We start from the raw sequence: 10906 nt of genomic DNA, 5'->3' as shown, positions 1-10906 counted from the left end.
CTTCAGTAAGCAAGTTTGAAATAAACTTGCTAGTTTTGCTATGCTGTGTATTTTTAAAAATCAAAAAGAATTGCTTAAACATATAAGGATAAATTCTCATACAACAAATCTGGTGACCAGCAGCTCCGATCTAATGCAAGAGATCATAGAAATCCTAGAGAGACTCAGCTCTCTTCTTATTCTCTATCCTTCCACCCTTCAAAAAGTAACTAAAATTCTGTGTATTTATGATGGCTCTTTTACCACCAGGCTTCCAGGAGTAAAAAATAGTAGAACAATCTGGTAAAATCTATCAAAATTACTGGCGCATTCGCATTTTGACTCAGGAATTCCATGTCTGGGACCTAATCCTTCAGATATACTTGAGCATTTAAGAATTAAAGTAGGAAAAATGCACATTATGATACATTATTTTTAAAATACAACAAAATATCTAGCAAAAGGAGCTATTTAAAAATATTGATACATATTCATTCAAACAAAGAGATTTTATGGTACTTATGAAGAAGTGGATGAGTTCAAAATATATTGACATGGAATGATACTCAAGGGTTTTTTTTTTTAATTGAAACAAAAGCAATGTGAAAGCTGTAGCATTCAAAAGGCAATATAATAATATAATTAATTTGGAATTATCTACATCATAAACTTCTGCAAGAATAAAAAAAAGCTGTAAGAATTACTCCCGATTGAAGAGAAGCTAAGCAAATGGAGGCATAGTAAATCGAATTTTATTTTATATATTTCTCTGTTTTCTGATTTGTTAAACATGTAAGAGTATCTCTCTTCAAAGTATATAAATAAATTAAGTTAGATAACAATTTATGACTTGTTTCTAGACATCATTTTTTAGTGCCCTGGCACTCCCACAATGTTATCAGTCTAGTCTCTCTATTATCAGAGTTAAAAAATAATCTCATTCTCATTAATTTAAATGAAGAACTTGGTTTCAATTTTTCTTAAACTGGAACCAAAATACATATTTGGATGGAATGTATAGTTCTGGCAGTAAGGTATCTCATCAAGCCATTGGAAAAATACTTGATAAAATAGAAGTGAAATGAAAACTATAGATAACAAGAGACTTAAGAGACATTTCAAAAGAACACATGTTCAGTCTTACTGAGGTCTTGCTTACTTGTTTTTATTTGGTCTTTTTTTCTTGACCAAATAAACTAAAGTAAAAGTTAACAATTTTCGAATAAATGTATAAGTAAATGAACATCTGATTACTAAACAAACTGTAAGAAATAAGTGAGAAAAAGTGATTCCTGATTATAGTACTCATTATATCAAGTATAAGGAAATGAAAGCAAAGGAAACCAGAAGAGAGGAAATAGTATTGGACAATAAATTGAAATAAGTGTACTGTATTGAAAGTGAATGAAAATTTTAAGTAGGAGCAATGAGCAGCTTGGAAACGATTGGCAAGAAATATTTAACTGGTCCATGGAAGCTTCTATAATCAATATTTAATAACTGATTAAACTGATGGAACCATCATAACAAACCACCATTCATTTTCTCCCCTTTTGCTCAAAATGGATGCATAAGAAGATCATAATGCATGAAAGGTGAAATAGTGCGGAAAGCAAAAGGCATATGAAACTCTGAAAACCAGAAATTAATGTAGATAAAGAGGTTGGAACTTCTAAGTAAGGTAGAGAACACAAGTTTGCGATGTCAGGTTCATTAATGTATGACTCAATTCTTTTTTTCAAGTATTTTAAGTCCTGAAGATATCCTTAATGTGCATTTGGTAGGTGGGATTTTCCCTTTTTACTTCTCAATTTCTATCACAGTCTTCTGGAATATATAACACAGCATATTGGAGATAAAGGAAAACTACATTTATTTCTTGAAGGATAAGCAAAATAAAAAATCAAGAAAACTCTGGGCACAGTGGCCCACGCCTGTAATCTCAGCACTTTGGGAGGCCAAGGCAGGCAGATCACGAGGTCAGGAGATCAAGACCATCTGGCCAACATGGTGAAACCCCATCTCTACCAAAAATACAAAAATTAGTCAGGCGTAGTGGTGGGTGCCTATAATGCCAGCTACTTGAGAGACCGAGGCAGGAGAATCGCTTGAACCTGGGAGGCAGAGGTTGCAGTGAGCTGAGATCACGCCACTCCACTCCAGCCTGAGCAACGGAGCGAGATTGTCAAAAAAAAAAAAAAAAAAAAAAAAAAAAAAAAAAAAAAAAAAATCAAGAAATCCAGAGTGAGAGAGAGGATGAAAGGAAACCATTGCCTTAGAGTTTTCTCCGGTTGTAGTTATTACCAGTCTCAAAGAATTCATGATTCATTCAGTGATGGAAGCATTTCAAGGTTGTAATTTGGGTGCCTGCTTTCACTAACTCAGGACTTGAACACAAAATTCTCTGTTTAAAATGCAGATATACTCTTGACCAAGCTATGCAAACTGTAAAATATCTTTCAACTAAAAGATAAAAGGATTTTGACCTGCTACCTAAGTCCTTTTTTGTTCTTTTGAAGATGATTTTTGACATCCTCTGATCACACACAGAACATCAGCCTTTAATATACACATTACCGATTTTATACTACTAAAATATACATTCCAGATTTGTTGAACGAAAGTGTTTTGGTGCATGTTGTTATATGGATGAAATGCAAGATCTTGTTATGACCTTGTGATCCTTGAATAAGCTCAAAATTCAAAGACCTTGGTGATTCCACCACCCTGCCTGAGTCTGTCATTCCCACTTCCATACTACTGCTGAGGCAAAGCTCAGAGGAGCTTATCATGAGCAAAATAGCAGCTTTCATAAAAAGAACTTTCTTCAGCCCTATCCCAGCCACATATGGGGTGTAATAAAGTCCTGTCAATCAAGTGGCCAAAGTGTAACTTGTCATTTTTTTATATCCTATTGATACATTGTGTCAAAGAGCATGAATTTCTGACCTCGATTATCATTTTTTCATGAAAATATTTCAAGACATGCACACTCACACACACTCACCCCGCAAAAATGAGAAACTTGAATTGGCAAAATATTACTGGAGGAGTCCAGAGAACTTACTTTGAAGTTGTGTCTGCCTATTAATCACACTGGTTAACTTAGATTTTAGTTTTATTTATAATGCCTCAGAAAAGCTGATGGAGATTTTGAGGAAGGGATAGAAAGGCAAATTCCACTTGTCGTCTTCTTGGTTTTTTAATTGTAGCTCTGCCTTGGTTGGTCAGTGTGCTGTATCTGTTTGTGGTTCGGTGTCTTTATCTCTGAAATGGAATATAGAATAACAGCATTATCTGTTTTTAGGGCTATTGTGAGAAGAAAAAGGTAGGTGCCTTTAAAATAGTACATAGTAGATACTAAGTATGAGAAAACAAAAGACTTTTGATTCTTATAATTGTGTACTCTATTAGCAAACATTTGCTATGTTGCTTGACATTTTGGATAGGCTACAATGAAGACAGTGTCCTAAAAGAATGATTTCCTTTAAAATCTGCCTCTTGTGGGCCGGGCAAGATGGCTAACACTTGTAATCCCAGCACTTTGGGAGGCCAAGGTGGGTGGATCACCTGAGGTTGGGAGTTCAAGACCAGCCTGGTCAAACATGGTGAAACCCCGTCTCTACTATAAATACAAAAACATTAGCCAGGAGTGGTGGCAGGTGCCTGTAATCCCAGCTACTCGGGAGGCTGAGGCAGGAGAATCACTTGAACCTAGGAGGTGGAGATTGCAGTGAGCCCAGATCATGCCAGTGCACTCCAGGCTGGGCAAAAAGAGTGAGACTCTGTCTAAAAAAAAAAAAAAAAAAATCTGCCTCTTGTACCCTGCAATTACATATGCTTTAATTCTGTATTACCAATCACTTTGTGATTTATGTTCATAATAATTCCATTTTCTGGCACTTCATTAGTTCATGAAAACTTCATGACAGGCACACTACTGTTGGTGATTCAGCTGGAAGAATCAATGCAATTGTGTGAGCCACATTCCTGCCAAGTGTGTATTTTACTTTACATTTGTCTTTCATATTGTCATCATCATCATCATCACCCCACCACCATGACCATCATCACCATCATCTCACCACAATCATCATCATGACCATCTTTATCAATATTCTCTATCGAGCAATATTGTTCAACTTCCAGCTGTCAGTCAATTGGTTGGAGGCCTGTGGCCAGACTTACAATAAAGATCCTGGATTGGCCCATTTCCTTAGTCCTCTCTCACCTGAATAAAAATTCAAGTGAATAGAAATGTCACCTGAAGAGAAACCTTATGAAAACTTCAGCAAGTAGAGAACCTCCCAAACTATAAAGATTTGGGAGGCAGTTTACACTGCTTGACTAAAAAGATGGGCTTCTAAGAGGAGATTTTTTTAAAGTGTCGTATCTTTGAGGGATTCAGTATTTGGTTTTAGTGGAATATAGAGACTTCAGAGTCATAAAACAGACACAGTAATAATGATTTGTGATTGTGATGCAACTCTGTTTCAGGAGCTCTTATACTGATATAAACGTCTATTTTTAATTAAACTTTGTATTGCATTTATTTAAGACGTATAAAATAATTTTTGATATACATAGTGAAACGGTTACTATAGTCAAGCAAATTAACATATTCATCATCTCACAGTTATCCTTTGTGTGTGTGTGTGTGTTAAAATTATCCAAAATCCACTCTTAGAGAATTTCCAGCATAATACAATACTATCACTATTGTCCTCATGTTGTACATTAGATCGGTATACTTACTCATCCCAGATATCTACAGCTGTGTACCCTTTGGCCTCTATCTCTTCATTTCCTCCTCTACTCTTCCACTCCGGATAATTACCTCTGTACTCTGTTTCTGTGTATTTGAGATTTTTGTTTGTTTTTGTTTTTTAGATTGCATGTATAAGTAAGATCATGTAGTATTTTGTTTTCTGTGCCTGGCTTATTTAGCTTAGCATAATGTCCTCCAGTTTCATCTATGTTGTTGCAAATGGCAGTACCTCCTTTTTTAAGGCTGGATAATATTTCGTTATATATACTCATATCACATTATACCACTATACACACACACACACACACACACACACACACACACACAAACACTATAATATATATTGTAATTTTTAAAATTTTTTTTTTTGAGATGGAGTCTTACTCTGTCACCCAGGATAGAATGCAGTGGTGCGATCTTGGCTCACTGCGACCTCCTCCCCCACGGTTCAAGCAATTCTCCTGCCTCGGCCTCCTGAGTAGCTGGATTTACAGGCATGTGCTACCATGCCCGGCTAATTTTTGTGAGAGACGGGGTTTTTAGTAAAGACAGGGTTTTGCCATATTGGCCAGGCTGGTCTTGAATTCCTGACCTCAAGTGATCCGCCCACCTCGGCCTCCCAAAGTGCTGGGATTACAGGCGTTAGCCACTGCCCTCAGACGTATAATATATATATTATATATACACATTATTATGCACACGCCTGTGCGTGCACACACTCACACACATCCCCCACAATTTCTTTCTCCATTCATCTATTGAGGAACATGGAAATGCAAATACCTCTACCACGTGCTAATTTTATTTTTTGGGGGGTATATATCCAACAGAGAAATTGCTGAGTTATTTGATATATGTATATATGTGTGTAGGTTTATGTGTATGTGTGTATATGTATATAGAAATTTGGTGAATGAATCTTGTCATTTGTCGGGAAATTTTATATCCATTGTTCTAAGTTGTCTTTGGTATCTGTATCTTCAAGCCACATTTTCTATTTTCCAAGAAATTTGAGTTTATGAATATATTCATATTTGCTAATGTAACTAAGCATGTTATTATGCATGATCTACATGGCCTAGAAAAGGACAGTAAACATCTCTGTAAAATGACTGGAATATAAGTCCTACGTGGGTCCCCTGATGTGTGTAATGACGCTGATGTTTAGTAATCTTTAAATAATGACCTTTCTTTGGAATCTGAGTTCCCACTGGTATAAAAGTAAATGAACTATTTATTATCCTTAGAAAAGTTGGATTTGGGAAGGGAAATGTATATTATACTATGAAACTGAAGAGAGAACGAGGGTTTGGGGTTGAGAGTGTGGGTCTGTATATAAAGTATGTGATCCCAAGACCATTGTGCTGAGTTCAGAAATTAGTAAACTAACCTATTCAGTTGACTTCAAGATGAAGAGAAGTGCTCTAAGTTGTGTGTCAAAGAACAGGTTATCTGGGAAATTGTTGGGTTCAGAATGAATAATTATTTTCCACGCTGAAATATTTAACCTTTGATTTAACATCTCAGTATAGTCCTAAGTCCCAGCTCCATCTATGCATGAACATGAGATGCTATTTCTTGAGGAGAAAAACATATTTTCATGGAAGTGGAATGTTGAGTCTGAACCATAGTCACTTCTAAGTATTAGGGCAGTTAGGAATGATTACTACTCCTATGTGTGCGTTTCAGAGGGATTAGTCAAGATTTTTTAGGCTTTCATAGTACAAAGAAAGCAGTTGGATTGCAAAAGAATCTCACTATTCTAACATTAGTAAGGTGGGCAGAAGTTAGAGGAATGCCTAGTAGTCTCATAATTATTTTGATCCACTCAGTAAATCCATGTCAAAATTCAAATTAAGTACTAGTTTAAATCTACTCTCCCTTTCAGAAAAGATTGATTTCTCTTCACACATATTCAAGATAATCCTTGTTTTGATTTGTCCTTGCAAGAGAGTTTCATTTTTAGTAAATAAATAAACAGGTACTCTGTAATAATTATTAGATAATTGAAAGAATGAACTGAATGAGAACTAGCTTTTAAATTTTTGAAGGCATCAAATTCCGGACAGCAAAATGAAATTGAAAATATGCATTAATTTAAAACATAAATCTTAACATGAATATGAAATGCGACTTAGATGTATCAGCTAATGATCTGTTGTAAAAACTTTCTTTGCATTTAACCAAAAGTTTTTGTAACTTTCTTAAATTTGTATGTAGGAGGAAGTTAGTAAACTAACCAAATACATCTTGGTACCTCTGAAAAGCTGACGTTAAGAAATCTCTTATAAGTAGAATTTTGCTGAGATTAGGAATATTCTTTCTGAAAAATTTCTGGTAGCGAAAATATTCCTTGTTAGAGCAAATAATCTAGAAGTCCCTCAGTAACAGTAATATCCAACTTTCAAAAAGGGTGCAAGTGAGATAAGGAAACTTGAAAACTCAAATTTTTCTAACATATTTTAATTGAAAGCTAAAAATGGGAAAAAATGAGTTAAATTACTTAGAGTAGTATAGCAAAGTAGAATAAAGGAGAAATGTTTCTACAGGTTACAAGTTTTAATTTGTAATTAAAGCTACCAGCTTGTACGGTAGTTTGGTATGGTAATTTAAGCTACCAGCAGACCATCCACAGAAATAGCCTTTCCAACCCTTTCATTTAAGTAAATGATTGATGGAGTGATAAATATTATTTGGTAACAAATCCTTTGAAGAATAAAAATAAATAATTTGGGAATAAATCCTACAGTAAATATGGGAAAAAGCCACTTCTAAGTGGCTCGTTGGTCTAGGGGTATGATTCTCGCTTCGGGTGCGAGAGGTCCCGGGTTCAAATCCCGGACGAGCCCACTTCATTTTCGCCCAATAAGCTTTAAGGATTTTTAAAGTATTTCCCCCAAATATTCATACCCAAAACTATGTACTTTCACCACATGAACAGTAGAATTGTCTTCGAAGCAGGCAAGTACTGAATTCCGGACCTCCTCTAAGGGCAGACACCGGAATGTTGATGCGGCTGCAGCGGCGCTCTCCCACCTCTGTCCATCTCTTCTCAAACCCCGAAAGAAATGCCGTGGGCAGCTCGTGCGCGCTTGCGTGTGCGTGTTTGGCCGAGTGCTGGAGGGGAAACGTGAGCTGCAGTTAACCGATTATCTTCCTCTTATAGGAAGGAGAATTTTAATTTCCACTTTTAACTCCAGCTTCGGTCATCACTCTCTGACTCCTAGTGTTTACTACTCCCGCCACACTGGAAAGTAAGTCTCCCCAAGTGCTGCTGGTGCCGCCGCTCCCACTGCAGTCGACTGTTAAGGTGTCACACTCCTGCCTCTCCTGCTTTCCCGGGTCAGAGTTCATTCCTTTATTCCTTCAACGGATGCATAGCCAATGAGCACGGCATGTCACCTTCAGTGCCGAAAGCTATGGAGGCAGTGATGGAAAAACATGGTTTCATTTCTACAGAACTTAATATTACAAGTACTTAATTATTTACCATGATGACGCGTTTTGAGAAAGTATGGAATTCCCATGGAAGTATATAGCACCAGGGCTGACTGTTGACTCTTGGGAATATTGCTAGCCCAGGTTCGTCTAACTGGAGAGAGAGACCACGAGGAGCAGTCATTAAGGCTGGAATCTCAAAGTTTTTCTCAATCCATGTTCTGGAAATTTGCGGGTACTTTGTTGAAAATGCTCAGGAGAATTGATTAACACTGGAATTGGAAAGAGGAAAAAAATGGAGAGGAAGATATCAATCCAGTTATTTTGCTCATGCTGTCTAAATTAAAATATTTCCTCAGAATAGCTGTTTTGTTTGCTTTTGTGGCCAAGACTGAAAGTGAACACTACTCCCCGACCCCAGTTTCGTTCTAGCTTCATGGACCTCACGGAGACTCAACTTGCCCTGCTCATCTTGGGATTCTGAAAGTGTGGATCTTTTCACCTTTCCTTTTTCTGACTAATTTTATGGGCCATTGAGTATGAAGATGCAGATCCTTATTCATAGGTGGGGTGTAATATATTGTCTTTTTTATAAATAAATTTATTTATTTATAAAATTTATTATTTATAATAAAAATTATTTATAAAATGTATAATTTATTTGTAAATTAATGTGTATAATTTATTTGTAATTTAATTTTATAACTTGGAATAGTGTTACTTATTAAGTTTGAAATTCAAAAGGAACTTCCTCTGACCTCTGTTAAGAATTTTCTCTGAATTCAGAAAGTCAGTTTGATGTCATCTAGGCAGAAAAGATTGAATGACCCTTCTTTACAAGGAATTTTACTATCCTAAGAGGGATAAGTTGGACATTTTGACATGTAAGAGTCTGATAGTAAATGACACAGGCAGGCCATTCTAAAATGGTTCCCAGAGTCAATAAATTGGACTAATGGTCTTAGTTTCCAGCTATTTTTCAGGGCTTAATTATAATTATGGACCAGCAATCAAAGATCACTAGGCATCATTAGACACTGAAGTTAGTGTCTAATCTGAGAAACAGGGATTTTTAAAAAGCTTTTTTTAGAAAGGGAGAGAAAGGATGCTGTACAAAAGGATAACTCTATAGAAGTCTCTTGAAATTAAAATTATGAGAGTAGAAAGAAAAACTTAGAACAATTGATATAATACCTGAAGGGCATCTCCAAAATGTGGAGTAAAAATATAAAGGGAAACTCCAGCAACTGTGATCTTGATATATACTCAAATGAGTTGAAAACCCATGTCCACACAAAAACCTGCACATCAATGTTTATAGCAGTTTTATTTGGATTTGCGAAAACATAAACAACCAAGATGTACTTCTGTAGGTGAACGGATATATTTAATGCAAAGTGTGGCACAATGGATGGACTATTATTTCATGATAAAAAGAAAAGAGCAGCCCAAGTCGGGAATATGGCCGTAAGGTCGCTGTGGGCGGGCCGGCTGCGGGTGCAGCGCCTACTGGCCTCGACTGCCGCATGGGAGAGCAAGGAATGGCCACTTCCATTCAGCACTGCCACCCAAAGAACTGCTGGTGAGGACTGCCGTTCTGAGGACCCACCTGAGGAGCTTGGGCCCTCTCTTGCTGAACGAACCTTAAGGGTAAAAGCTATTAAACTGGAGAAAGAAGTCTAGGATTTAACATTGAGATACCAGAGAGCTGTAGCTGACTGTGAAAACATAAGGAGGCGAACCCAGAGATGTGTGGAAGACGCCAAGATACTTGGAATTCAGAGTTTCTGTAAGGACTTGGTGGAGGTGGCTGACATTTTGGAGAAGACTACAGAGTGCATTTCTGAAGAATCAGAGCCTGAGAACCAAAAGCTCACTCTGGAGAAGGTCTTCCGAGGGCTGTTGCTTTTAGAAGCAAAGCTGAAAAGTGTGTTTGCCAAGCATGGCCTGGAGAAGCTGACACCCATTGGTGACAAATATGACCCCCGTGAGCATGAACTCATCTGTCATGTGCCAGCTGGTGTTGGGGTGCAGCCTGGCACCGTGGCATTAGTAAGACAAGATGGCTACAAACTTCATGTCCGCACCATTAGGCTTGCCCGAGTGGAAGTGGCAGTGGAGTCTCAGAGAAGACTGTGAAGAGGCCATCAGGAGCTGGATGTTCTCCCAGAGCGCAGTCACCTATGTTTCTTTTATTTATTAAACTAGGTTTGTATTGTACATGAGGTACTTCATGTGATATATTTTGGATTTAGTCATATTGGCTTTATTTCTAAGATATTCTATTGATTTAATGTGACCTGTTTGGTCTCATCAGAAGTCTTACCATTGGGCATTTGAACAGTGTGACAAGTGTTCCGATGGCCTTTATCAAAACATGTTTAGGAAAATTGGTACTGTGATAAATTTGAATCCAAAATCCTTTTAACTAGGTGTTTTCAACTATGTGTTTCTTCCTAGCGGTCCCTATAATAGGAATTGTATAGTATTGTGTATTTTGTGGGAAAAGGACATGGTGGGGATTGGTTCAACATTTGGGTATGTAGAGGATAAAGCTTCATGGTTGTATAAATTTAGATCATTTGGATTGATTTTTATACACATAGATTTTCAGGACTTTACCTTTTGTTTTGTTTTTTCCTTTTAGCCATCTTTTGTTCTTGCAATCCCAGCTAGATAGGCTTTATGCTCACATAATTGTCCCATACCACACCTCTTTCT

At 36.9% G+C, this 10906-nt stretch overlaps 1 non-coding gene and 1 pseudogene across 1 annotated transcript; both read left to right on the top strand.

Annotated features, from left to right (window-relative positions):
* On the top strand, positions 7525-7596 carry TRNAP-CGG (transfer RNA proline (anticodon CGG)). The gene has a single exon. It is a non-coding gene; the product is annotated as a tRNA-Pro (tRNA).
* Positions 7597-9610: 2014 nt separating this feature from the next.
* Positions 9611-10403, top strand: LOC699299 (grpE protein homolog 2, mitochondrial pseudogene; annotated as a pseudogene).
* The last annotated feature ends 503 nt before the right edge of the window (positions 10404-10906 follow it).

Source organism: Macaca mulatta, chromosome 4 (genome assembly GCF_049350105.2).
Source record: "Macaca mulatta isolate MMU2019108-1 chromosome 4, T2T-MMU8v2.0, whole genome shotgun sequence".
Taxonomy (NCBI): domain Eukaryota; kingdom Metazoa; phylum Chordata; class Mammalia; order Primates; family Cercopithecidae; genus Macaca; species Macaca mulatta.
Note: the sequence above shows the minus strand (reverse complement) of the source record. Positions and strands in the feature narration are given on the sequence as shown.